Genomic DNA, 24,473 nt, shown 5'->3' on the forward strand with positions numbered 1-24,473 from the left:
AAAACCCGGATACTGGGAAAGATTGAAGGCAGGTGGAGAAGGGGACGACAGAGAAGGAGATGGTTGGATGGCATCACTGACTCAATGGACATCAGTTTGAGCAAGCTCTGGGAGATGGGGAAGGACAGGGAAGCCTCGTGTGCTACATGGGGTTGCAGAGCCTGACACGACTGAGCAACTGAACAACAAAAATCATGACCTCATTTTAGAAAATTTAAAACATAAAGATAAGCACAGAAGAAAAAATTATTAAGCTCATCTGTGAGTTGCCCCTCATCCCCCTATCCCTGGGACAACTGCTCGAAACGTGGTAGTGTTTATTCCTTTTATTTTCCCTACTCCCACATTTTTTTAAAAACAGAAATGGGATTATATTGTTAATACTATAACATTTAAATGTACTAGTAGAGTATGAACCCTTTCGGGGCAAAATATATAGATGTACACTGCTAATTTTAAGACTGTCACAGCTGTCCACTTTTCTAATGGAACCGTAAACTGGCTACACCAGAAATAATAACAATAACAATAGTAATAATATCCATTTACTGAGCATCTAGCATGTGTCATGGTTCCATAAAGAAGGCTAAGTGCCAAAGAATTAATGCTTTTGAACTATGGTGCTGGAGAAGACTCTTCAGAGTCCCTTGGAGAGCCAGGAGATCAAACCAGTCAATCCTAAAGGAAATTAACCCTGAATATTCAATAAGGACTGATGTTAAAGCTGAATCTCCAATACTTTGGCCACCTGATATGAAGAGCCTACTCATTAGAAAAGACCCTGATGCTGGGGAAGATTGTGGGCAGGCAGAAAGGAGGGTGACAGAGGATGAGGTTGTTGGATGGCATCGTCGACTCAATCGACATGAGTTTGAGCAAGCTTCAGGAGATACTGAAGGACAGGGGAGCCTGGTGTGCTGCGGTCCATGGGGTCACAAAGAGTTGGACACGGCTGAGTGACTGAACAAGAAGCATGTGTCATGATTCTAAAAACCAAAGGAAATGTGTACAGTTACCCCTAGTTTATAAATGATACCAGTGAGGATGACAGGGTCAGGTGCCTTGCCCAGGGCCACAGAACTATCCAGGCAGGATTCAAAGCCCTGTCTTCATAGTTGCTCTTAATCATGATGTCTGGCCACCTCATAGCCTCCTTTCCCAGGCCCCCATGTCTGTTTCCACCCAGAAATTCCGATGAACCGATGCTCTGAGTCTGCCTTTCACCCGTTCCACTCAGAGGGAAGCTTTGTATTGGGGTCGACAGAATGGGGGGTGGTGGGGCAACCCTTTCCATCTCCCCTGCCTATTCCCTTAATTAAGGCTCCCTGGATGTGGCATTGAACCTTTCCCCTCAGCAGCTATGGAAACAACACTGGCCAGAAAGGGGAAGGGACTTGCCCAAGATCACACAGTGCAGAGGCTGTACCAGACTTCCAATTCACCATCCCAGGTGTGGACAGAGCCTGCAGGATGCACGGGACATAGAGCCTAGAGGCCCCTGCTACAAAGACAGGGTTCGTGCCAGTCTTGCTCGCTGCTGATTTGCCTGCCAGGCAGGAGGCACGAATGGGTAGAGAGGATACAGGGACCAGGAGGGGTCTCTGCCGAAGGCCTCCGGGAGGAGCTTAGGATGGGCTGAGGAGGGCAACTGGGGTTTGGACTAGTGGAGGGGAGAGGGCGGGCAATCACGGGCAGAAGAATGGAGGTAGGAAGGAGAAAGTGTATTTTGGAGGGCAGGGGCGGGACACGAGACCAAGTGTCTGAGTCTTTGAGTGACCAGAGCAGACCCCAGGAGGTTCTGGGCCCAGACTTTGGGGCAGTGCCCCCAACCAGCAGAGCCCGGCCCCAGGGTAATTCCTGAACAAGAGCAGAAGGAGGAAGTTGTATAAGCGACACTCAGCTGGTGAGTGGGAGGCAGGGCTGGGTTTCATTTCCAGACAGTCCTGGAGTTGTTCAGCTCTGGTGGCCGCCCCCGCCCTCGCCCATTCCCACTGCCTCTGCCCTTGACTCAAGGCAGTGGTGAACCCGAAAACCCAGGGGAGGTCAGGAAGGAGGCATCAAGGCCAAGAAATGGGGAAGTCCCATCCAGTGGGAATGCCCTCAGAGAGCTGCTCGATGCGTTTCCTTCTCTGCCAGACCAGGTGGTGAACTCTGGCAGCTGGGGCTGCAGTTTCCACATCCTCTCTCCCTGGCAAACTCCTTCCCATCCTTCAAGACCCAATTGAAAGGTCCTTCACCTAGGAAGACCCCCAAGAAAGCCCCACCAAAGCAACTTGACAAATCGCTCCCTCTCTTAGCTCTCCAGCACTCAGACTGCTCTTGAAAATAAGGAATCATTGTTTATGGAGAAATTTCAGGGCCCAAAGTGCTGTATTAGATCCCTCAGAGCTCCAACACCTTATCGCCTCCTCTTAGCATCACTGAGCATCATGGAGAGAAGGTTCCATCACCAGCTCCTTTCCATGAAGCAGCATCGTGAGGCTTAGCAAGATCACATGGGTTGCAGACGGTGGGGCTGAATCTTCCAGACATGGAAGTTCATGGCTCTCTGGCTCTCCTGCTCAGGGTGTTTCAGTATCTGCTTCCCCTTCTGGTTTGAGAGCCCTCAATGGGCAGGGTCTGTGTCCCTGCACACCTGGCCCAGGGGAGGTGCTGACCTATGGACAAAACTCTGAAACTCTCAAGGACCTAGGCTGCTGTCCTGTGTACAGTAGGTATTTGATAAATACCTGTGCCATCCAGAACCCTTGATCCTAGTTCGGGCTGTCATGAACTTGCATATGACCTTGGGAAAATCTCTTCTATTCCCCAGTCCTTGGTTTTCCAAGTTTTAAAAGGAAATGTTTAGTGACAGCTCTCTTGGCTTCCTGTCTATCCTAAAATTCTGTCCTTTGTTAAAGAACATAACAGAGCATATGGTGGCAGTGGTTTAGTCACTAAATCATGTCCGACTCTTGGGACCCCAGGGACTGTAGCCCACCAGACTCCTCTGTCCACGGGATTTCCCAGGCAAGACTACTGGAATGGGTTGCTATTTCCTTCTCCAGGGGATTTCCCCACCCAGGGATCGAACCCACATCTCCTGCATTGCAGGCAGATTTTTTACCGCTGAGCCACCAGGGAAGCCCAACATGGCATATACTCCCCAACTGGTTTCCCCTATAACTGCCATCTTCCATCAGGATGGTAGATTTGTTCCAATGAATGAGCCAATCTCAGTGTACTATCGTTAACTAAGGTCCATAGTTCATTCAGAGTGCTAAGTTTTCCCCTAATGTCCTTTTTATGTTCCAGAATCCCAATCAGGATGCCATATAACATTTAATCATCATGTCTCCTTAGGCTCCTCTTGGCTGTGAAAATTTCTTGGACTTTCCTTGTTTTCTATGACCTTGACAGTTTCGAGAACTGGTCTGCTGTTTAGTAGAATGTCTTTGGACTCCTGTGTCCGATGTCTTTCTCATGAGGACATTGGGATTGTGGATTTGGGGGAGGAAGACCACAGAGGTGAAGTGCTATGTTCATCATATCATATCAAGGGTGCATATTATCATCCTGCCCTATCCCTGTTGATGTAGATCTTGACCACCTGGCTGAGGGAGTGTTTATCAGGTCTCTCCAAGGTAATGTTACTGCCTCCAACCCCATGCTGTCCTCTCTTGGAGGAAGGAAGGCACTGTGAGCACCCCCCATCTAATGAGCTGGGAGTTATGCACCCCTCCTTGAGTTACCATTTTTTTCTTCTTTAGTATCTACTTTTCAAAGTACTCCCACAGAACATTGCTACGTTCCATCTAGCCAACAGACCTGGGAAATGTGGGAGATGGAGACATTCCATGAGATGGAAGCAGAGGCTCAGGGTAGGAGAGGTCAGGGGTGGCGTCCAGCTCTGTGGGTCTCGCCTCTCCCTACTGGACGTGAAATACGCCCAAGGTCTGGGTGGGACAGAACCACAGAGCCTGAGTTTCAGACTCAGGAGGGCTTGAGATCGAGGTCCTGCCCTCCCTCCCCAGGGCACATTGCCTTGCCTCGCCACAGTTTCCTCATCTGTACAGTAGGAATAAAAATAGCTCCTACCCTGTAGTGCCGTGACGAACAAGCACATTGCTATGCACAGACCCCAGAACAGGGCACTGCCCAGGGAGCTCCGGCCATGGTCACTGTGGGCTGTTGCGACGCTGATTATTTTCACAAGCATTCTGTGAAGCCCTTCTGCTGCAGACTGTCTCCTCTCAGCTCAGCAGGTTTCTCACCCCCTCTGATGTCTGGGGTCACAGCTCTGGCTGCAGATTTCCGCCCTGCCCTCTGCCCTCCTGCCAGGCCAGGCAGATCAAGGGCCCTGGTTCCTTTTATCTTTTCTCACAAACATTCTGAGATTCTGGCAGAAGGAGGCTTGGGGTGGAGGAGGGCAGGTTCTGCTGGCCAATAACTCTCTGTGTGACCTTGGGAGAGTGTCTGTCCCCCTCTGGGCCTCAGCTGAGGGGAGTGATGTGAAGAATAGCTGAGTTTCTTAGTTGGGGGGGGGCAAGAGTCTCCCCTATTTTCACATGGGCAGCCTCTGTTCTGTCTCCAGACTCCAGGCTGAGAATAGAAGTTGGAATCACACATTTCCATCTGTGAAGTGACCGTGCAGACCCAGAAGGTGGGCTGCGAGGACTCTAAGTGTGCGGGTGGCATTCCAAGGTCAGCGCCGTCACTTGCTGGTCTTCGCTTGGGCTCTATCTGCTCAGGCGCTCACTGTTTCCATCCCTCCCCGGAGGTGGGCAGATGCTGCAGGAGCCTGCAGTTGGCTGACCACCCCTCCGGAGGCCGGCCTCTGAGGACACATACGCTCATTTGCTCCCAGCTCCTTCTGGTTCTCATGGGATTGGGGGCACTCCCTTGGCATCCTGGGTCTTAGGCCTTCGGGCCAGTTTGGCCTCACTCCCTGGAATATAGGTTTGCGCCCACACACACACCCTGTAAGCCAGGGGCTCCACCTCCGCTGGTCCTCAGCTGTAGTTGCCATCAACCCAGAGGCCCCAGACTGCTCCTCCCACCCCTCCATCTGCTCCCTGCTCAGGAACAGCACCTCTCGACCAACCCTCCATGGCTCCCATTGCCTCCAGGACAGAAGCCAAGCCTGACATTCAAGCATCTTCAGGGCTCCCCCTAGCCTCCCTTCCCACCTCCCTTCCCCCAGCCCAGGCACCCACTGCTCATTACACTGTGCTCCTTTAGCACTGCCTGAGCCTGCTTCCGAACAGGGTTTTCAGCCTCTGTGTCTTTGCTCATGCTGACCCCTTTGCCCGGAACGCCTTCTCTGCCCCTCTTTCACCTGCAACTACTTCCTCCGGCTTCTATATTCTCCATAGACAACCTTCTTCCTTCACCCGGACTCCATCACACATGCAGAGTCAGAGCCCCATCCCTCCACCCCCCAGTGCTTACCCATCACTGTGCCAACCACCACACCATCACTCTTCCCCGCTCCTCCAGACTGTGAGCATCTCCAAGGCAGAGACCAGACCTGGCTTGTTCACTACTGAATCCCAGAGGTGAATGTGCAGAGCACAGACCCTAGCACATAGTAGATGCTCGGTAAATATTGACTAACCAGAGGAAGGAAGAGTACGGCTTAGCCAGGGGCTGGCGGGTAGAGGGCATTCCAGGCAGACGGACCAGAGCAGGCGCTTCAGGGTGGAACAAGCTGCTGTGATAACAGGGAAGCAGGCTTCCCATAGTCAAAGTCATGCTTCCCATAATCAAAGCTATGGTTTTTCCAGTGGTCATGTGTGGATGTGAGAGTTGGACTCTAAAGAATGCTGAGCGCCGAAAAATTGATGCTTTTGAGCTGTGGTGTTGGAGGAGGCTCTTGAGAGTCCCTTGGCCTGCAAGGAGATCCAACCAGTCCATCCTGAATATTCATTGGAAGGACTGATGCTGAAGCTGAAACTCCAATACTTTGGCCACATGATGCAAAGAACTGACTCACTGGGAAAGACCCTGATGCTGGGAAAGATTGAAGGCAGGAGGAAAAGGGGACGACAGAGGATGAGATGGTTGGATGGCAACAGCTACTCAGTGGACATGAGTTTGAGAAAACTCTGGGAGTTGACGATAGACAGGGAAGCCTGGTGTGCTGCAGTCCATGGGGTCGCAGAGTCTGACACGACTGAGCAACTAGACTGAAGTGAACTGATTGAGGCTTCCCAAGTGAGGCCCGAGCAGTTGGCGAGGCTGATGCACTGGACATCTCTGTCTAAACTGTAAATTGTAGTGCCACGAGAGGTGCCAAACCCATTTCACAGCCTCAGGCCAGAGTCTGTCTTCTTTTCCACCTTGTCCTGTAGCCCTGAGCCTGGTTCTTCCAATTGCAGCAGACTATCTAGGGAATGAGAGGGCGGGTCTGGAATTTCCCACCCAGCGCCTGGGATGGGTCAGCTTCCCAGTGGCTTTCCAAGGATGTGCTGGGCTCAGGGTGGGTGAGGCGAATAGCCTGGGGGAGGTGCCACGGATCTGCTGCCAGCTGTGAGGAGCCAGGCCTCACCCCACATGCTCCATCCTGCCCTCGGTTGTGGCTTTGACCCAGGTTGGGGGGAGGAAAAGAGAGGAGGTTTCCAGAGACAGAGAACTGTATACAGCTGGTGCTCACCATCTCCACAGTGTTGACATCAATAACATCTGTCATCTGCTGGGTGCTTGGGGTTGGGAAATTATCCCTCTTGGTGTTCCAGGCCTGGCACGGGGCTGGGTATATTATCAGTGACCAGTGCTTGCTGCCCATGGACAAAGATGAATGATTGGCAGGTATGAAGCAATGAGCTGCTGTTTTACTAACAATCTTTTAAGCAAAATAATATACAAAGAGTCACTCACCAGTTCCCCAGGCTAGACCAGCAAGCAACTCTTGCGCCTGCATAATCCTGGTAAGGTTATTGCTCCCAATTTATTGATGAGTAAATTGAGGCTCAGAGAGGGCAGGATCACATAGTCAATGAATGGAAGAGTTAGAACTCTTGTATGTATATCCCTAATCCCAGTGCTGTCTTGGCCAGACAGTGTCGCTTGGCAGTGCCTACTCTGTGCCAGGGAATAGGCCAGAGTCCCTGCCCTCTGGGTGGGGACAGACACTCCCAAATGGCTCGGGGTGTGCCTCCAGCAGAAGATTGTCAGGAAACTTATCCTGGAGGAGGCCACACTTACTTAGGACCATGATGGACTGGGACGTTCGGGAAGCTAGAGAGGTGGGGCGAGCATTCCTGGTGGGGGTTACAGCCTGAGTGAAGACCCAGAGGGGTGGTTGAAAATAACGAACTCTTCCAACGCTCGATCATGAAACCACCGTGCTGGCCACATCCTCCCAAAAGACCTCCTGAGAACCTCAGCGGCTGAGCCGAGCCACTGGTGGCTCCAGGTGGAAGGCCACATATGCGCTCAGAGAGCCAAGAGGGGTCCCAGCTGCCCCCTCTCCTCCAAGACAGCGGTAGGGTGTGAAAAGGGCTGAGACACACTGCGGGGACATTGCTTCATTTCACGTTCACGTGAGTCTTCTGAGGGGAGCACTCTCTTTAGCTCCTTTTGCAGGTTGGCATAGTGAGGCTCAAAGAAACTCTGCTCCCCTCAAGGAGATGTAACCATGAAGTGGCAGAGACGGGACTTGAACCGAGGTCTGTGGGTCCAAAGTCTATGCTTTAAAGCGCTCTTGTCATCCAAGCTTTAGAAGAAGCCCAGAACTTTCGACTGAACTCCTGGGGATGAATCTAGTGATGGGCTGGTAAATATTTAACAACTAGCTCTCTGGAATTAAAAAAAAAAAAAAGCCTTGATTTGTCGTGTCTGCTGGTTTCTGCGGTGTTAAAACTTCCACTTCTGCTGACGTCAAGCTACCAGCATGATATCACTGAATGTGGAGTTGGGAAGAGATGAACCCGATCTGCTCCTGCACGAGAGAAGAGCCAGCTTCAGCACACCACTGCATGAACATCCTGCCCTCAGCCCAGGCCCCCCAGTAAAGGCCTGTAGGCCTGTCTGAGGAATGAATGAGGGCTGAGAAACCTGCTCCTCCAGCTAGGGCCCCGCCCAGAATATCCTAGGAAGCTGGGGTTAATCTTTAAACCACCTTTGCAAATACCTGCAGCCATTTCACCAGCCAGGGTTGGCTTCTGGTGCTGGCTCTATTGCTGACTTGCTGTGGGGCTTCAAGCAGCCCCTTCCCCTTCTGGCCTCAGTTTACCAACCATAAGCGATTTACCTTTGTTGAGCACAACCTCAGCCACCCTCACTCCTGTCAGTTCTAACCTTCCCAGAAGTTGTCTGTGGACATGTTTACTCCCGTTTCATGGGCGAGGGGACCTGGGCTGGGGAAGGTGACGGGCTCGTAGAAGGTACGGCAGCTGGGCAACCAGTCTAGGTTTGAACCCAGATCAGTCCAGTTTAAGGCCTTGCTCATTCCTGGTCTCCCAGATACTGTACTGTACCCTGAGGCCCTGCCTCCCGTGGTCTCGAGTTTCCCTCCCTGCTCCTCTCAGGAGAAGTCCAGGCTTCTACCGTTTGACCCGGACTGGGCTTTACTTTCCCATCTGTGAAATGGGAAAACTTTCAGAGAAGGAAAACAGAGGCAGATGGTGGTATTCAAAGCTGGATTCAGGCCCACCTTCCCCTGTGCAGTAATCCCAGGAGGACCTGTGAAAAGCCAAGGGTGGGACTAGCACACGTGCTCAGTTGCGTTTGACTCTTTGGGATCCCATGGACTGAAACCTGCCACCAGGCTCCTCTGTTCATGGAATTTTCCAGGCAAGAACACTGGAGTGGGTTGCCATTCCCTTCTCCAGGGGATCTTCCAGAGCCAGGGATTGAACCCGTGCCTCCTGCCCTGGCAGGCAGGTTCTTTACCACTGAGTATGAAGTGAAGTGGCTCAGTCACGTCTGACTCTGCGACCCCATGGACTGTAGCCTACCAGGCTCCTCTGTCCATGGGATTTTCCAGGCAATAGTATGGAGTGGATTGCCATTTCCTTGTCTAGGGGATCTTCCCGACCCAGGGATCGAACCCAGATCTCCCACATTGTAGACAGACGCTTTACCATCTGAGCCACCACGGAAGTATAATTGCCACTAAATACCTGCTTTGGCCCCTCCTAAGGGGCTTACTGGAAGCCCCTTATAAGTTCCTTATCTGGAACTTACTGGCTTCTTAGTTACTTTTTTTTTCCCCCTTCTGATGCACATTAAAATGAATGCATATCTAGTAAGATAAAAGTGCTGCTACTTACCACACTGTCCTTCTCGTCTCAGTCCCCAGTTTGGGAAATTCAGGTCAAGGCCAGGGTCCAAGACCTGGTTCTTGTCAGGTGAGTCCCTTCTCTGTGCCTCAGTTTCTTCATCTGTAAAATGGGGGTGATCATTGGCCTGCCCAGCCCACTTGGTTGGTAGGAATAGATTCTAAAGTTGACCTGAACAGCTTAGCATGGCACCTGGCAAGGAATGAGGGCTCCATCAGTGCTGCTGTTACTGATGATTAGTAATAATTTCATGAGAGGTAGATTTGGGGTCAATTGGATGGGTGGGTTGGGAGGAGTTGGGGAGGGTATTTTGGCTTGAGAGCTGATGGGTGGGTGCCCCATGGGTAGGGAGCACTCTCAGGGCGGGGTGGGGGCGGGGCTTCCGTGGCCGGTGCCCCCGCCCTTCCATTCCCTGGCCGCCGGGACCCCGGGCGTGGGGAGGCCGCGCGCGGGACTCTCCCAGGTCACCGGCGGGGACTCGTCCCGGCACGCTTCCTCCTTCCTCCCCCTCCCTGCCGGGCCCCTCCTCCCTGCTCGCGCGCTCCCTCCCTCCTCTTCCCCTCCCCGGGCCGCCGCCTCCTCCTCCTCCTCCGCCTCCCTTTCTCTCTCGATCTGTCTCTCCCGGCCCGGAATCCATTCCGGCCCGGGAGCCGGAGCGGCCAGGCCGCCGTGTGCCCGAACCCCTGGCCGTCCGGCGGTCCGTCTGCCAGTGCGTCTGTCTGCCCGGTGCGTCCGCCTGCCCGCCGGTCCAGGTGAGCGCCCCCCGCCCCTCCGCCGGCCCCGGCTCCCTGCTCCCGGCCCGCGTGAGGTAGCCCCCCCGGCCGGGGACCACCCTGCCGTCCGATCGCTGGGCCGCGGGGGTTACTCCCCCCCCCCCCCCCCGCAACCCTCACCCCTCGAGCCGAGAGGACATCCCGGAGCGCCGGGCGGGCGCACCGGGACTTGCCTGGCGCGGCCTTTTGTTGTGATGCCGCGGGTGGGGAGGCGGCTGGGTTGGGGGCGTAGGGGTCTTGTCCGCGCGAGGACCCCCCCTTCCGCTCACCCTCCCTCTGCGGGCCCCCTGAGAGCAGCGAGCCGGGCCTGAGCCCCCAGGCCAGGTCTAGGCCAAATCTGAAATCTGAACCAGTCGGCGCCGCCTCTGGCCGCCGCTACCCAGCCTGGCGCCCCCAGCCCGGGATGGGAGGTGGAGAGGGGCCGGCAGGGTGGACCTGGGGGGCGCCGGGCAGGGGGTGCCGGGCCAGGACACCAGGGTCTCCTTGTCCTCGTGGGGCCTCGGGTAGGGCCTGGTGCTGCCGGCCTGGAAAGGACTGGGCCAAACTGTGGTTGGTCCCAGTTGCCCACAGCCCCCAGCTTCCTCTCTGGGCAGGTCCTACCTCCTGTCTGCTCAGAAGTTGGCAAAAGTTTAAGATTTCGCCCCCAGGCCGGTCCATCTGCCTGTCTGGGCTGGGGTTGGTGGTGGGTTGGAGTCCCAGCGGGGCGCTGCTTTCTCACCCTTGCTGTGCTTCCTCAAGCAACTGCCTGCTCTCTCTGAGCTGGGGGCCCTCCTCAGGTCCAGCTGTGAGCCTGGCTGGGCCTACTGGGCTGGTGGAAGGACTGGGTGAACAGAAGGTCCTCACCTGTGGGGTAGCAGTTCAACCTCTGGGACCTTCAGGCAGACTTGAGAGTGGACAGAGCCTGTGTGGCCCTGGGTGAGGTGTCCCCAGCTTCAGGGACACTGTCCAGTTGGGGCAATGGTCTCTGGATCACCTGAGGTGACTCCAGGCCTGGCTTCAGTCAGCTGAGATCAGACTTGATTTCAAGAATGGAGCAGGCTGATGCTGTTGCTGAGCCTCATCTTGGCTTTCTGGCTGGAGAGACAAGACCTAGGCTTCTGGTCACACTGGGTTACCTGGGCCAAAGGACCGCCTCTCTGAGTCTGCTTGTGTGCAGTGGGGATCCCCAGGGGAAACCTGTAGGCACTTCAGCAGGTAGGGCCTTGGCATGTAGTAGGTGTTCAATAAATGAGCATGGCACTGGATGAATGGCCTGAAAAAGATGGGCATGAGATGAGATGGCTGGCTCTTGTGGGGCTTATCCCAGAAGAGGGCGGATCGGTGTCCCCAAAGCCACCTCCTAACCCCTTGAGGAGGAACCAGCCTCAGTGCAATCTTGCCACCCAGCGCTTGAGACAACTCGCTTCTCCTTCTGGCTTCAGTGTTGTTCAGTGTAAAATGGGCTCGTGAGAATGATAGCTGCTAACATCTGTCGAGTACCTCCTAGGAGGTAGGGATTTTTGTGTATCCCCTTTTTGCTGGGGAAGAGACTGAGGCTCTGAGAGCGGAAGTGACTTGACCGAGCCACACAGTTTGAAGCTGGAATAAGAGCCTAGAGCTCAGAGTCCCCAGTCTGGCTGCCCTTGTTCCCTTCCCGTGATGGAGGAATGGGTGTTTCTCAGTATGGGACCAGGCACACGACAGTGTTGGAAAAGACTCCGATGAGTGATTGTGCGGAAGCCACGAGGCCCTTTGGGTGAAGTGGTGTGCCGTGGTGATGTGGTCTTTCCACCCAAGGAAATGATTTACAGTGTATCACCTCTCTCAGCTGACTGCCTGCCTAGGCCCTCCAGTATGACCCCTGGGCCTTTGCTCTTGAAGGTTTCCCCGCCGGGAGTGCCCTCTCCTCTAGGAGCTGCTTGTCTGCTTTTGCTCTTTAAGGCTTCGTTTAAGGCCCACCTCTTCCAGGAAGGCCTCCCAGCTTTCTCCTCCTCTCCCCTAGCCTCTTCCCAGGCGTGAAGTATCCCCAGCTCATAGCCAGTTCCGGCTTTGGCTTCTACCCTGATTGTGACCTGGGAGTGGTGGGGTGGTGGGTAGGGGGAGGTTGTCTGGCTCCTTCAAACCCCAGGAGCCAGGAGGGAGATGGCTCAGTGGTCTGTGACCAACCACCCATTCCCTGAACCTCAACTGACCCCGTTTTCCCAAACCTGCTGAGATACAAGCATCCATGGCCCTGTGTTGAGTACCTATGATGTTCTAGGAGCTTTGATCTTGAGCTGAGCATTGTGTGATGGGTTAGCAGTGGGAGCTGTAGGAGACCTTGGGAGGCTTCCAGGAGGTGGTGACAGGGGCGGCGGAGGGGGCAGGGAGCAACATTTTCCTCAACAAAGAAGGGGACACAGTATTCTTTCTTCCTTTCAGCTCGGACATGTCCCAGGGCCCCTGGGGGAGGCTCTGGGACGTGTGTGGGAGTGGTCAGCTTGGGTGGGTCCTTGCTGGGGAATTGTGAACAGTCCTGGCTGCCCAGAAATGTAAGTCTAGAGAGTGAGCCAAGTATAATAGCAAACAAGTTACCAAGTAAATGAATGTATAATCACAGATGTGATAAGCGTTGAGAAAGAGCTGTGGGGTGCAGAAGAATCATGAAAGAAGCACGGAGGAGTCCTCCAGGCATGGAGCTGGGGATAGGGCTTCCCAGGCAGAGGGAACTCATGTGCAAAGGCCCTGAGGCAGGGAGTGTGTGCTGTTCTGGAGAAACAATGGGAAAGCCTGTGAGTCTGGAGCACAGAAAATTAAGACGAGCAGATGAGAGGTGAAACGAGGGGATGTTATCAGCAGGGCTGGGCCATGTGGGGCCACATGGGCCTTGGGAAAGTTTGGCTTCCATCTTCGCACAAGGCGCTGATTGGTGTCCCCTGTGTGAACAGCTCCAACTTGGGGACCAGGGAGGTCAGAGCTGACCAAGTCACCTGGGAGAAGTAAATCTGTGGGCTGGACTCTAGGTATTCTGTGGGGGCATAGATCAGGTGTCAAGAGGAGGAGGCACTGGAGGCTGGGCTTTGAGAGTAGAGTAGGAGTTCAGTAGCAGGAAAGCAGGAAAGGGTGAGAGCCAGGGGTAGGGGCAGTGCCATGCAGAATGGCTGGAGGCTGGGAGCAGGAAGGGGTCAGCTGGGGAGCTGGAGACTAAGGTATGGTAAGGGCTCAGGAGTCAGACAGGCCTGCATTCAAGTTCTGACCATGCCTGCTTGCCGGGTGTCCTTGGCTCATTCATCTTGTCTTTCTGAGACTTAGCTTCCTTGTCTTGAAAATGGGAAGAGTCAATATCTTCCTATGGAGTGAGGGTTCAAGGAGGGCTGCCTGGAACCAGCAGGTCCTCGGGGGAGTGGGACCTGCCCTGTGCGGTGTGAACACTGGGCGTGTCAATTGCCCTGATGAGTTGACCTCTCCCCAGCTGTCCCATGAAGGCTTCGAGGGGATGAGCTCACTAATTCTGAAGGTGCTGGCCTCAGAAAGGATGTTGGTGGCCAAGGCCATCCATACACTGGGTGACCGGAGTCCTGCCTTGCCCTTGGTGTGTGAGGAGGCTGAGTTGGGGAGAGCTCTGTGGGTCCAGCTTGTCCCAACTTTTGGAAAGCTTGCCTTCAGTGATATTAGGCCATTTTCCACCTGTGAGTACTGAGACCCGGAGGGGGAAGACACTTGGTAGGGTCTCCCAGTTGCCAAGTGACAGGGCTGAACCTAGGCTTGGGGCTCTGGGCTCCTAGTCCAGGGCAGGGCCTCCCGTGCCTCTGCAGGCCTAAGAGACCCTTCAGAGGCCTTCATCCCCTGCCCTGGGCCTTTTGACCAGAGCCTCATTTCCTGCCTTAGCTGTGTGGCCACCCAGCCTCTATCTCTCTTGGGTTCCCCCAGCCCTTTACTTCCCCTCCACTGCTCCTCCCCACTTATCTCCATGGTAAACCACTCTGGTCTCCACTGGAGCCCCTAGAGGGTTGGGGGCCACTTCCTTTGGGGGCACCTCAATTTCCTCATCTATGAAGTGGGATGGTATGAGTCATGGCTCCTGGGGTGTCCCAAGGGGACTGAAATAAAGCGTTTAGCACACATTAGCTGGATGAATGGGGCGGGAACAGCTAGATACATGGTCAAGTCCATCGTTTTCTGGCAGCTGACACCCCCTTCCTGTGACTCGGTTTCTGATGCTGTAAAATGGGCATGGGGCTTGCACTTAGTAGGGCCAAAAGGAGGACGAGGTGAGGCCATAACCTAGGCTCTCACCTGGTGGCTGGCTCTGCATCACTATCCCTGGGGAGGGTGACCCCAGAGGTACCTCCCCTGTGTTCAAGGCCCCGTTCCCAGCTGTCTGTCCAAAGGCAGATCACTCAGCCTCTCTGAACCTCAGCTTGTGCACACCTCCCTCCTTAGGATTAAATCAATAAATGTCTCCCAGCGCTTGAAACTACTGGATATCCAGTAAATGTTACATCTTTCTTTCTCCCTTCTCCTCCCTTGCGTGCATGCTAAGTCACTTTAGTCATGTCTGAGTCTTTGCAACCCTATGGCTGTAGCCTGCCAGGCTCCTCTGTCCGAAGGATTCTCGAGGCAAGAATACTGGAGTGGGTTGCCATGCCCTCATCCAAGGGATCTTCCTGATCCAGGGATCAAATCTGTGTCTCTTATGTCTCCTGCACCGGCAGGTGGGTTCTTTACCACTCGCGCCACCTGTGAAACCCTCCCCTCCCTTGGGGAGAACTCAGATGTTACCCAATCTAGGGGTGGCCCTAGGACTCAGATCCCCCAGGCCTGGACTGTGCTCTGTTAAAAAACATGCTGAGGCCCACTCGGAGACTTCATGGGAAAGAGTGCTGTGATAGATTAGTAGTGTTAGATATCACTGTGTATGTGCCATGAGTTTGTCATTCCTGATCTATTCTGAGCTTTTCTTTTCACAGATGGGGGAATTGAGGCCAGAAAGACCCAGGACATAGTATTCAAGCAGGGTGAAAAATGCACATCTCCTATCTTTTCATCCGGGGCTCTCCCCACCCAGCCAGCTTGTTCACAATACAGCCCCACAATACAATGCGGGGGTCGGGGAGGCTGAGTCAAGGAGTAGATGTTTGGGGAAGATCCCAGAGCTGGAAGTCAGAACCTCAATTTCCCCGCTCCTTGCTGCAAGACCTTGAGCAAGTGACTTCCCCTGCAACCTGGGCTTCAGTTCCTCTCCTCCTCTTGAAACTGTCCAGCAGAGTTCCAGAATAAAATGAGAAGCCAGAGAGGAGAAGTAGTCCAGTGATCCTGTCCAAGCCTCTTTGTGCTCCGTTCCTCAGGTTCCTCATCTGTTTGGTGAGGGCTCTTCCCTCCTGAGGTTCTGAGACAGGGATCCTAGTAGGGGATCTCCAGGGGCTGGCTCCGGCTGCGTCCTTATTGATGCCGGGTGGGCCTGGGGATGTCAGTGGGGCTGGAGGCTATTGAGAGACTGTGGGGATGGGTGTTTGGGGTCCTCAGACCTGCTGGGCTGTGAGGCTGGTGCAGGCGGATTCCTGCTGCTATGGGATGGAAATCGGGGTTGGAGTGGCATCCGGAAGCTTGGTCTACTCTGTCAAGGCCTGCTTATCTTCTCTCCGGCTTGTTTTGTTGTTTAGTCGCTCAGTTGTGTCTGACTTTTTGTGACGCTATGGACTGTAGCCCGCCAGGCTCCTCTGTCCATGGAATTCTTCTGGAGTGGGTGGCCATTTCCTTCTCCAGGAGATCTTCCCAACCCAGGGATTGAACCCATGTCTCTTGCATTGGCCCCAGATTGTTTACCACTGAACCACCTGGGGAGCTCCTCTTTCCGGCTGCTTTATCCAGATTCTCAGTCTTGATTTTTACTCTGTCTGATGTCAAGGTCCAGGTCACAGTGAGGTGACTCATTCCAACCTTTGTGTCATCCGGGGGTGGGAGGAATTTTTGTTTTTACTACACAGAAGAGGAAACTGAGGCTCAGAGAGGCTAAGAGCTGGAGCCACAATCACCCATCAGAGTGTGAGCCCAGCTTTCTGGCTGCTGGTCAATGTGTAGCATCTGAGTCCCACTGAATGGGAGCTCAGCTTAACTGAGGTCTTGCCCGAAATAGCATGGGTGTGTGGCTGGGCTGACAGGCGATCCTGCCTCCCTAGGCTTCCGGCTCTGGCTGGTGGATCTCCACTCAGATCTGGAATCCTGGGACTTGCAGGGACTGCCCAGCTCCCAGAATCAGCATAACCTGGGTGCTCCATGGACGCTACTTCCACTCAGATTTTTGGACCGAATGGGTTCTGGGTTCAAATCCTGGCTGTGCCCCTTGTTTGCTGTGTGTGATTGCGGGGAAATGGTGGCTCTGAACATGAGTCTCCCCATCTCTGAAGTGGGGATGGCAGGGCCAATGCAACTTCGACCAGGTGGCCTGAGGGTCAGGCGAGAGAATGTGTGTCTGCTCTGGCGCAGGGCCCCCACGCAGTCCGTGCTTAGGATTTCTGAGTGCCTGTAATTATGAAGGTAATTCCCTGATGAGGCAGGAATTCTGGGTCTCTGCAGGCCAGTGAATCCAGGAGCCCTGAGGCCTGAGACTGGACGCCCGTGTCCAGGCTTGTCCACTGGGGCGGGGATGGGGGGCGGGGAGGTTAACTATAGACAGAGAGGTTTGGTGGCCGGACCAATTGCAAGCCGCCAGCTCCCTCCAGCTCCCTCCAGCCTCCTGCCTCAGCGCCTGCCCTCCTGTGGCTTGTGAAGGCCTTTGAGTGTCCTGAGCCCTGGCATTCAAGGACTCCCTTACTGAATGGGTCCATTTCTCCAAAAGTGGCTGCTGTTTGAGCACTGCGTGCTTTGCATCTTTGCCCGCTGGGCCTGGAGTCAGGGACTGTCACCACTCTTGTGTTTTGGGGGAGGCACAGCTGAAGCTGAGAGAGGCTGGAGGGGCCTAGGGCCCACAGCAAGGGCTCCTGGACGTGGTGGTGGTCTGGACCACGCTCTTCCCTCCACTCCACCCTGTCGCCTCCCACTTTCCCCTTTCACTCAGGTGACCCGTTAGCCTTTCTGAATCATCGGCTGCCTTCCTGCCGGCCCCGGGCAGTCTAGCGTCCATGCTTTGACTCTGCGGGTCTTGCTGCCAGGCGTTCCCGCCCTCTCCCGTGGCTGAGATGTCTCTGCCTCTGGAAAGTTCTGGCTGACCACCCTGTGCCCCAACCCAAGTCTACACTTTCCAAGCTTCTCTGTACCCCACCCCCCCATTCTCTGCCTTCCCTCATGGCTGTAGCACATTCTACCTTAGATGGCAAGTCGCAGGATTCTTCTTGCCTCTAAGGGAGTACAGTGATCGTCATCACTCTCAAGGGTGCCACGCTTTGCAGTTTACCAAGCTCTTTTCACCATCGCCTTTGATCATCCCCAGCAGGGCTGGGAGGGAGACAGACTATCTAATAATCCTCATTTGGGGAATTCCCTGGTGATCCAGTTGTTGGGACTTCCACTGCAGGGGTTCAATTTCTGGTCAGGAAATTAAGGTCCTATAAGCCTCGCAGCCAAAATAAAAAACCCAGCAGACTTCATTTGGCAGGATGAAGACATGGAGGTCTCAAGGCAGCATCATGCCAGGCACTGCTCTCTCCGCATAGGCAGGCTGAACTGAGCTGCCCTCCCTGCATACGCTCTCAGTCCTTCCAGGGAGGACCACCTTCCTCAGGGACCTGTGAAAGCCTTGATTTAGTAGCAAAAGGAGGAGCCAGAAGTTCAGAGAGGGGAAGTGATTTGTCCGAGGTCACACAGCCTGGAAAGCTGGCAGAGCTCGGAGGGTTCCCTCTAGGGAAGAGGTAGGCTGTACCCCCCTTCCTGCCCCTGCAGAGCAGAGAATCAGATACCACCCAGATCCTGGAGGGGCAGCGAGCCATCGGCCCAGCCCTGAGGCATCTTTCCTGAGCACATAGTTGAGCCCTCGCTCAGTGGCAGACGAATGTCCGTGTCCCGTCCCCACAGTGTCCCTGCAAGGCAGAAGTTCTGGCCCCATTATACCAAATAGAGGCTCAGAGGAGCAAAAGCACAGTGGCTTGGCTGCGGACCCAGGGCCTCCTGAATACTGCAGGCCTGCCCTGCCCCGTCCTCTGTTCCTCCTGCCTGACCCCTGATCGCTCCTCCAGCCCCGTCCCCACTGTTCCTCTCGGGGCAGTGTGAAGGCCAGGGACTCCCCTGGGAAGCCCCACCCCACCCCCCGCCGTCCCCAGCCCCACAGCCTTCTCCTCTGCCTCCATGCTAGCTGTGTGACTTTGTGAGTTAGCTCACTGCTCTGTGCCTCAGTTTCCCCATTTGAAAAACAGGCCTGATGGTAATATCTGCATCACAGACTTGTTCTAAGGATCAAGTGAGGCCTTATGCGTGATGCTCTGAGCAATGCCAGCATGTAGGAAACACTCAATATGTGTTGGCTGTTACTTTATTATAATTTGTATCAAGGCTTTCCAGGTAGCACTGGAAAAGTGATAAAGAACCTGCCTATCAATGCAGGAGACATAAGAAATGCGGATTTGATCCCTGGGTCAGGAAGATCCCCTGGAGGAAGACAAGGGAACCCACTTCAGTATTCTTGCTTGGAAAATCCCATGGACAGAGGAGCTTGGCAGGCTATGGCCCATAGGGTTGCAGAGTTGGACACGCCTGAAGCAACTTAGCACACATGGGGAGGAATCACAGCTCCAGTCTCCAAATAGGAAACCTGAGACTCAGAGAAAGGAAATCGTATCCACCAGTTCAATCCATAGAGGAGTGTATCAGCCAGAGAGTTCCTGGGGCACATCGCACTTTCCGGATGGGAAAACTGTCCCCTTTTGGACTCAGTTTTCTCATCTGTGCGGTGGGTCTGTGCGTGTTTGAGGGGAGACAGTTGTATCACATTGGCCCAGGGTGGCTCCTCAGTCCCCAGCCACTCTGAGGGGAAGGTCAGAAGGATGTAGGGGCTCTTGTTCTATCTGGGCCAGTGAGGTTCTCTGGCCCTGAGCTATGCCAAGTCCCCAAGCCTGGGCTGACATAGAAAGGTGAACCAGGCCTGTCAGACCTCCTGGGTGGTCCTCTGGCTGCCACCACCCAGGTCCCACCACCTTCCATCTGGTCTACCTGCCTCCTCTGCTCTGTGTCCTGAGCCAATGGCTTCTCTTTTTGAGCCTCAGTTTTCTTATCTGTGAGATGGGGGCAGGAGTCTTTTCCTCATATGACTGTTGGGAAGATTTGATAAGCTCATTCCCCCCAGGTGCCTACCTGTGTCAGGCTTATACTAAGTGCCCAGTCGGTGGCCATGATGCCAAGGAAGGGCAGGATTCTGACCGACAGCCAGGGCAACAGCATTCTGGGCAGAGGATGCAAGTGAGCAAAGGCTGGGAGGTGGGACAGTTTAGGGAGCACCCAGTGGGTAGGTGGGGGCAAGTGGGATTGGATTGGGACTAACCCTGAGGGAGGTGGGCGGGGTGTCTGCACCACCATCTCCAGCTGCAGTGGTCTCGACCTCCCCGTTCTCCAAACTTCAGATCTCCCTTTGCAGCCTTGGGAGCGGCCACCTGCCCTCCCCACCCCCACCCCCGCCAGGTGTTCCCGGAGGCCCTGGAACCAGATGAGCCACCGTTCTATTTGGGGACAATTCTGCTGCTCCCATTTCTCTCCTGTGCCCTAGTTTTAGAAACGACGTGGGTTTGGTTACCAGTTGGCCATTGGTGGAAAGCCCCCCTCCCCCACTCCACCCCTACCTTAGATCTGTGGGCAGTGTGGGCAAAATAGGAGTCAGTCCTGCCTCTGGGAGTTGCTCCTGGCTTCTGCCCGTGGGTTCTCCAGGCAGGGGGTTGGCAGCTGGCGTTTGGACTATCTGCTGGTGAGATCTGGGCCTTGTTCTGGGTGCCGGGGACCCCAAAGAGGCACTCTGGGAGCAGCCTACACCCCAGGGGAGCCAGACACAGACCCTGATCATGGCCCCAGCACCAGGTAGATGCTGTATGAACTGGGGCAGCTGTTACGATGCCAGAAGGGCTTTACAGAGGAGGTGATACCTGGCCTGAAGTTTAAAGGGTGAGCAGCAGCAGCAGCAGCAGCAGGAGCAGCAGGAGCTCGTGAGGGAAAGAGAAGGGTGAGGGCCTGCCAGCAAGAACAGACAGGGTGAGCAAAGATCTGGGGAACTGGGGAGGTCAGATCCAGGACAGTTAGACGGTGATGAGGTTGGTCAGGCAAGGCTTCGGACTGCGACTTCTGGGAGCAGGGCCGGCCTCTTGCTGAAGGTGTGAAGGGAGGGCGGAGAGAAGGATCAGGCTGGGCTCAGGTGCTCAGTTACTGTTGCCAAGTGAAGGCAGCCCACATAGGCTGGGGTTCAAGATAGGGATCAAGAGCCCCTAGCTGGGACAGAAGGGAGGGGCTGGTCTGGGGTCTTGGAGAAGTGAGTCAGGGAAGACTTCCTGGAGGAAGCGATACATATGACATCCTTGGGAGAATGGAACGGTTCTCTGGGAGCAGGTAGAACTCGTGAAAGGCCTGAAGGTACAGTGTGAGTAGCTCTACTCTTGTTGGAGTTCAGAACCGCAGAGCTTTCTCCTGGCAGGTGGCTGGTGCCAATCAATGGAGGGCTGGGAGTCCCTCCCTGGGGAGTCTACACACTACCCTTGGGCAGCAAGGAGAAGCCACAGAGGCAGAGGTGGTGGTGGTGATGGGCAGGACTGATTTGCCTGGCCCTGTGGTTAGTGTCCACTGAGGGTAGGTGTCCCGTTGGCACTGTGGCCTTGGTGAAGTGGCCCTGGTAACTGCCCTGAGACCAGATGGGCCTGGAGAGAAGGTGGGTGCCAGGGAGGTACATAGCAGGTCTGGGATTGACAGGGGAGTGGCGGGTGAGGGGTGGGGGAAGTCTACCCCTTGGTCTGTCTGCCCGCCCAGCCTTTCCCTGTGGATGCCTGCCTGGCAGGAAGTGGTGGAAGCGTGTTGGGGCCTGGCTGGCAGATTGCAAAGACACCTGGGGCATGGGCTGGGCATGGAGCGAGGGCTCCGGGTTCAGAGCCCGACCCCCTCTCCCTTGTTGGGTAAACCTCCAAAGGGCAGCGGTCTTCTAAGGGTGAAGGACCAGGTGTGGTTGCCCACTTGTGCCTCCAGAAAAGGCGCCTCCACCCTTCTGAACCCAGAGGCAGGGCGAGTTGAGAGCAGGGGCTGAAGATGCTAGTGCCAGGTGGGCTTGGGTCTGAATCCTGGCTTTGCTCTGTGCTGGCTGGGAGGCCTTGGCCAAGTGACTTTGCCTCACTTTCCCCATACATAAAAATGGGGGTCATCCTAGAACCTCCCTCCTAGGGCTCTCAGGGAGGATTAATGAGATTTTAGAAGGCTGTGCCCAGTACCATGCCAGCCCCTGGGATCCGGCTTTGGAGCTGTTAGCTCAGCTGACCGGGGGTGCTGGGACCTGCTGGGTGGCTGAGGGGCAGCTTCCGGTCTGCCCCAGGCTCTCAGCACTGAGGACAAAGCCCCTTTGTGGTGGGACAGATGGAGCCTGGGAGCGACCCCCTCTTTGGGAGCCAGGGGGCCATCTGCCCCTCCTCCTCACTCATTCCCCAGGGTCGGGGGGAAGGAGCTTCCTTAGACCGAGAGGATGGGAAATGAAAGTCGGGCTGTGCAGGAGCAGAGACTCCAGCTGCAGAGCCTGGCTGGTGAGCTAGGGTGGACCCTTCCCTTCTCTGGGCCACCTTCTCAGAGCCCTGGACATCTCTGGTAAGTCCCAGGCCCACGGTGTGTTCACTTATTCATCCATCCATCCATCCATCTAGCCATCATCCATCCATCTATCATCCATCCATCATACATCCATTATCCTTCCATCCATCCACCATCCCTCCATCCATCCATCGTCCCTCCATCCATCCATTTGTTCATTCATCATTAATTACCAAGTACTGACTCCATGCTAGGCCCTATACTTTGGCCAGTGTCCATTCCGACCGGATGGCCCCAAGCATCCCGGCTGTGAAGTATTGTGACTGTTACACCCACTGCAGAGTATTTGGCTGGGAGTGAGATAGAAGTGGCCCCGGTCCTCCTCCTCAGACATGTACTCATCTAGTGTGTCATGTCATCACAGCTATGGTCCCCACCAGGAAGGAGAAGTGGAAGGTTCTCACTTGGGGGAGGTCAGAGTGGCCTCCTGTGAGGAGGTGGCTTTTGAAATGAGACTCAAAGAGAGAGCGGGATTGGCTGAGTGTGTTGCTGTTTAAACCGGTGGTCAGGACTGGCCTCTCTGAGCAGGAGACGTCTGAGTAAAGCCCCCGAAGGAAGTAGGCGCTGGTGGAGGGAACAGCAAGTGCCAAGGCTCCCAGGCAAGCGTGTAGCAGGTTCTTAGGGAAAGGGGAAGTGGCCAGTGTGGGCAGAGCGGGAGGAGGGGAGGGGCGTGGGCCGGGTAGTGTCCACTGGGGTCCTTGGAGGCCCCCGTGAGGACTTTGTCTTTCGTCTTGGAGTGTGGGCTATTAGGGACGTCAAGCAGGAAGGATGGGTTCAGATGGACATTTCAGAGACACTCTCTGCAGGCAACCAGCCAGCCTGAGGGGTTGACCTGAGGGGTGACTCTGGTGGGAGGGAAGGAGGTGGATTCAGGCTGTGTTTGGAGGTGGGAGTGACAGGGCTTGGAAGTGGGTTTCGTGAAGCACAGGAAGAATCATCCTTCCTCTCTGGGCTGCTGGTGATGTGGGGCTGAGTCTACACCACACGCCACTGGCTTCCTGTTCTTGCTCACTCTCCTCCCCCCGATCCATCTGGAGGCACGGAGGCCAAGCAGCTTCTCCACCTTGTCCTGAGGGCTGGACTGAGTCTTCTGGCTCCTGAAGCTTTTTTAATTTTTATTTATTAGAAGAGGAAATTTATTTATTTTAAATTTTTATTTTAGTTTTGAAAATATTTTGGCCGTACCATGCGGCATCTTAGTTCCCAGACCAGGGATCGAACCCGTGCCATCTGCAGTGGAAATCTGAAGTCTTAACCACTAGACCAGCAGGAAAGTTCCTCCCTTCTGTGCCTTTAAGCAATGGTATACCTTAGGCTAACCTGGCAGGATCCTACCCATTTTATAGATGTGAAAACTGAAGCTCAGAGTGGTACACCCATGACCTGGGTTACACAATAGGGGCAGGGTTAGGATTTGGCCTCTCATGACTCAGGAAGGCCTATGGATTTCGGAAATATGGACCCTGCCCACCTCCTCCAATTCCAGCTATAGATTTCAGGGGGTACCTGCGATTTCTTTCCTACTTTGACCTGTCTTGGGGAGAGAGAAGCTGCCCGTGTGACCTCAGGGGTGGGGTTGGGGACCTGGACTCCAACTTGCCATGTGATCTGGGCCTCAGTTTCCTCTGCTGGAAAATGAGCACAGTAACGGTCCCTACCTCACAGTGTTGGTGGGAGGACCAGATGAAACAGTGCCTGTAAAGCCGGCATGGCAGGCACAGAGTAAAGTGTTCAGTAACTAGCAGGTCTATTTATTATTGTTGCTTCTGTGAGGAGTAAGGACGTGTGTGCAAGTCTAGGCTCTGGCCACGTCCACCCCAGGGGTGGGCTCTGGGGGAGGGCTGGAGTCACCAAAGTGGCCTCTTCTAAATAACTCTGGAGGTTGGGATGGAAGAAAGTCCCTGGAACCCGTGCCCGGCGCTGCTTTCCCCCTGGGGAAACGGTCTGGACCCACCTGGATTGGCCGAGGGCCGTGCTGCGCCTGGGTGAGGAGCGGGGCTCTAACCAGGTCGCCTGCTGCCTTGTCGAGCTCCGACATCGCCTCTTTCCCCGTTTCGGGCTTCCCGGCTGAGGACAGGTCCTAGGGCTTGGAACTGGGTTTCATGGGGCACAGGAAGAATCGTCCTTATTCTTGGGCTGTTGGTGATTCAGGAAGGGACCCCGCCCTTTACAAAGCAGGTCAGGACCTAGGGTCTGGAAAGGGGGTCTCCTTCCTGTCCAGAAAGAAACCTAAAAGCCGCCTGGACTGGAACAGTTCCATCTCCACAGGGCCGGGGTTAGTGGGAGCAGCACGATCCGCTTGCTGAACCATCATCCTCCCGGGGGGTGGGTCCCCGCTCAGGCAGCGCCCCTCCATCTGCCCGCCATGCCAGCCTGAGCCTGCAGTGCCCATCCCGCCCTGGCCGCACTGGCGGAGCCGGTTTGAGGTCTGACAGCTGTGCGTGTGCTGGCACCGGGAACACAGGACCAGACATGTCCTGGCTGCCCTGGCCCGTGGATGGCCCCTGGCTCACGCTTCAGTAACCCCTGGCTCATGCAGCAAGCATCCCTGGTACCCAGTCCGTGCCTGAGCCGTGCGGGGCGGGGCTCGTGGCTTAGAGCTGTCTCACCCTTGCACACTGTCCCGTGTAACCAGGGAGGTCAGAGGCTCTGCCCAGGGGACAGGCCAGGCAGTGGCAGGAGAGTGCTGTAGTTGGGGCATAGGTTGTGCAGCTGGGCAGACCTG

At 55.1% G+C, this 24,473-nt stretch overlaps 1 protein-coding gene and 1 long non-coding RNA gene across 8 annotated transcripts in view; one reads left to right on the forward strand and one right to left on the reverse strand.

The window, feature by feature from the left end:
- Nucleotides 1-6,909: 6,909 nt before the first annotated feature.
- Nucleotides 6,910-9,698, reverse strand: LOC109567429 (uncharacterized). The gene is made up of 2 exons (XR_002182018.2): nucleotides 9,255-9,698; nucleotides 6,910-7,921 (listed from the first exon to the last, which is right to left on the reverse strand). It is a non-coding gene; the product is annotated as an uncharacterized lncRNA (long non-coding RNA).
- Nucleotides 9,699-9,769: 71 nt separating this feature from the next.
- SRC (SRC proto-oncogene, non-receptor tyrosine kinase) overlaps nucleotides 9,770-24,473 on the forward strand; it is a 54,915-nt gene continuing 40,211 nt past the window's right edge. For all 7 annotated transcript variants that reach the window (XM_070801644.1, XM_070801643.1, XM_070801642.1 and 4 more), the window contains exon 1: nucleotides 9,770-10,015. The gene's annotated coding sequence lies outside the window, so the exon portion shown is untranslated. The remainder of the gene's footprint in view (nucleotides 10,016-24,473) is intronic.

The sequence above is a fragment of the Bos indicus genome, chromosome 13 (assembly GCF_029378745.1).
Source record: "Bos indicus isolate NIAB-ARS_2022 breed Sahiwal x Tharparkar chromosome 13, NIAB-ARS_B.indTharparkar_mat_pri_1.0, whole genome shotgun sequence".
NCBI classification, from domain to species: Eukaryota; Metazoa; Chordata; class Mammalia; order Artiodactyla; family Bovidae; genus Bos; species Bos indicus.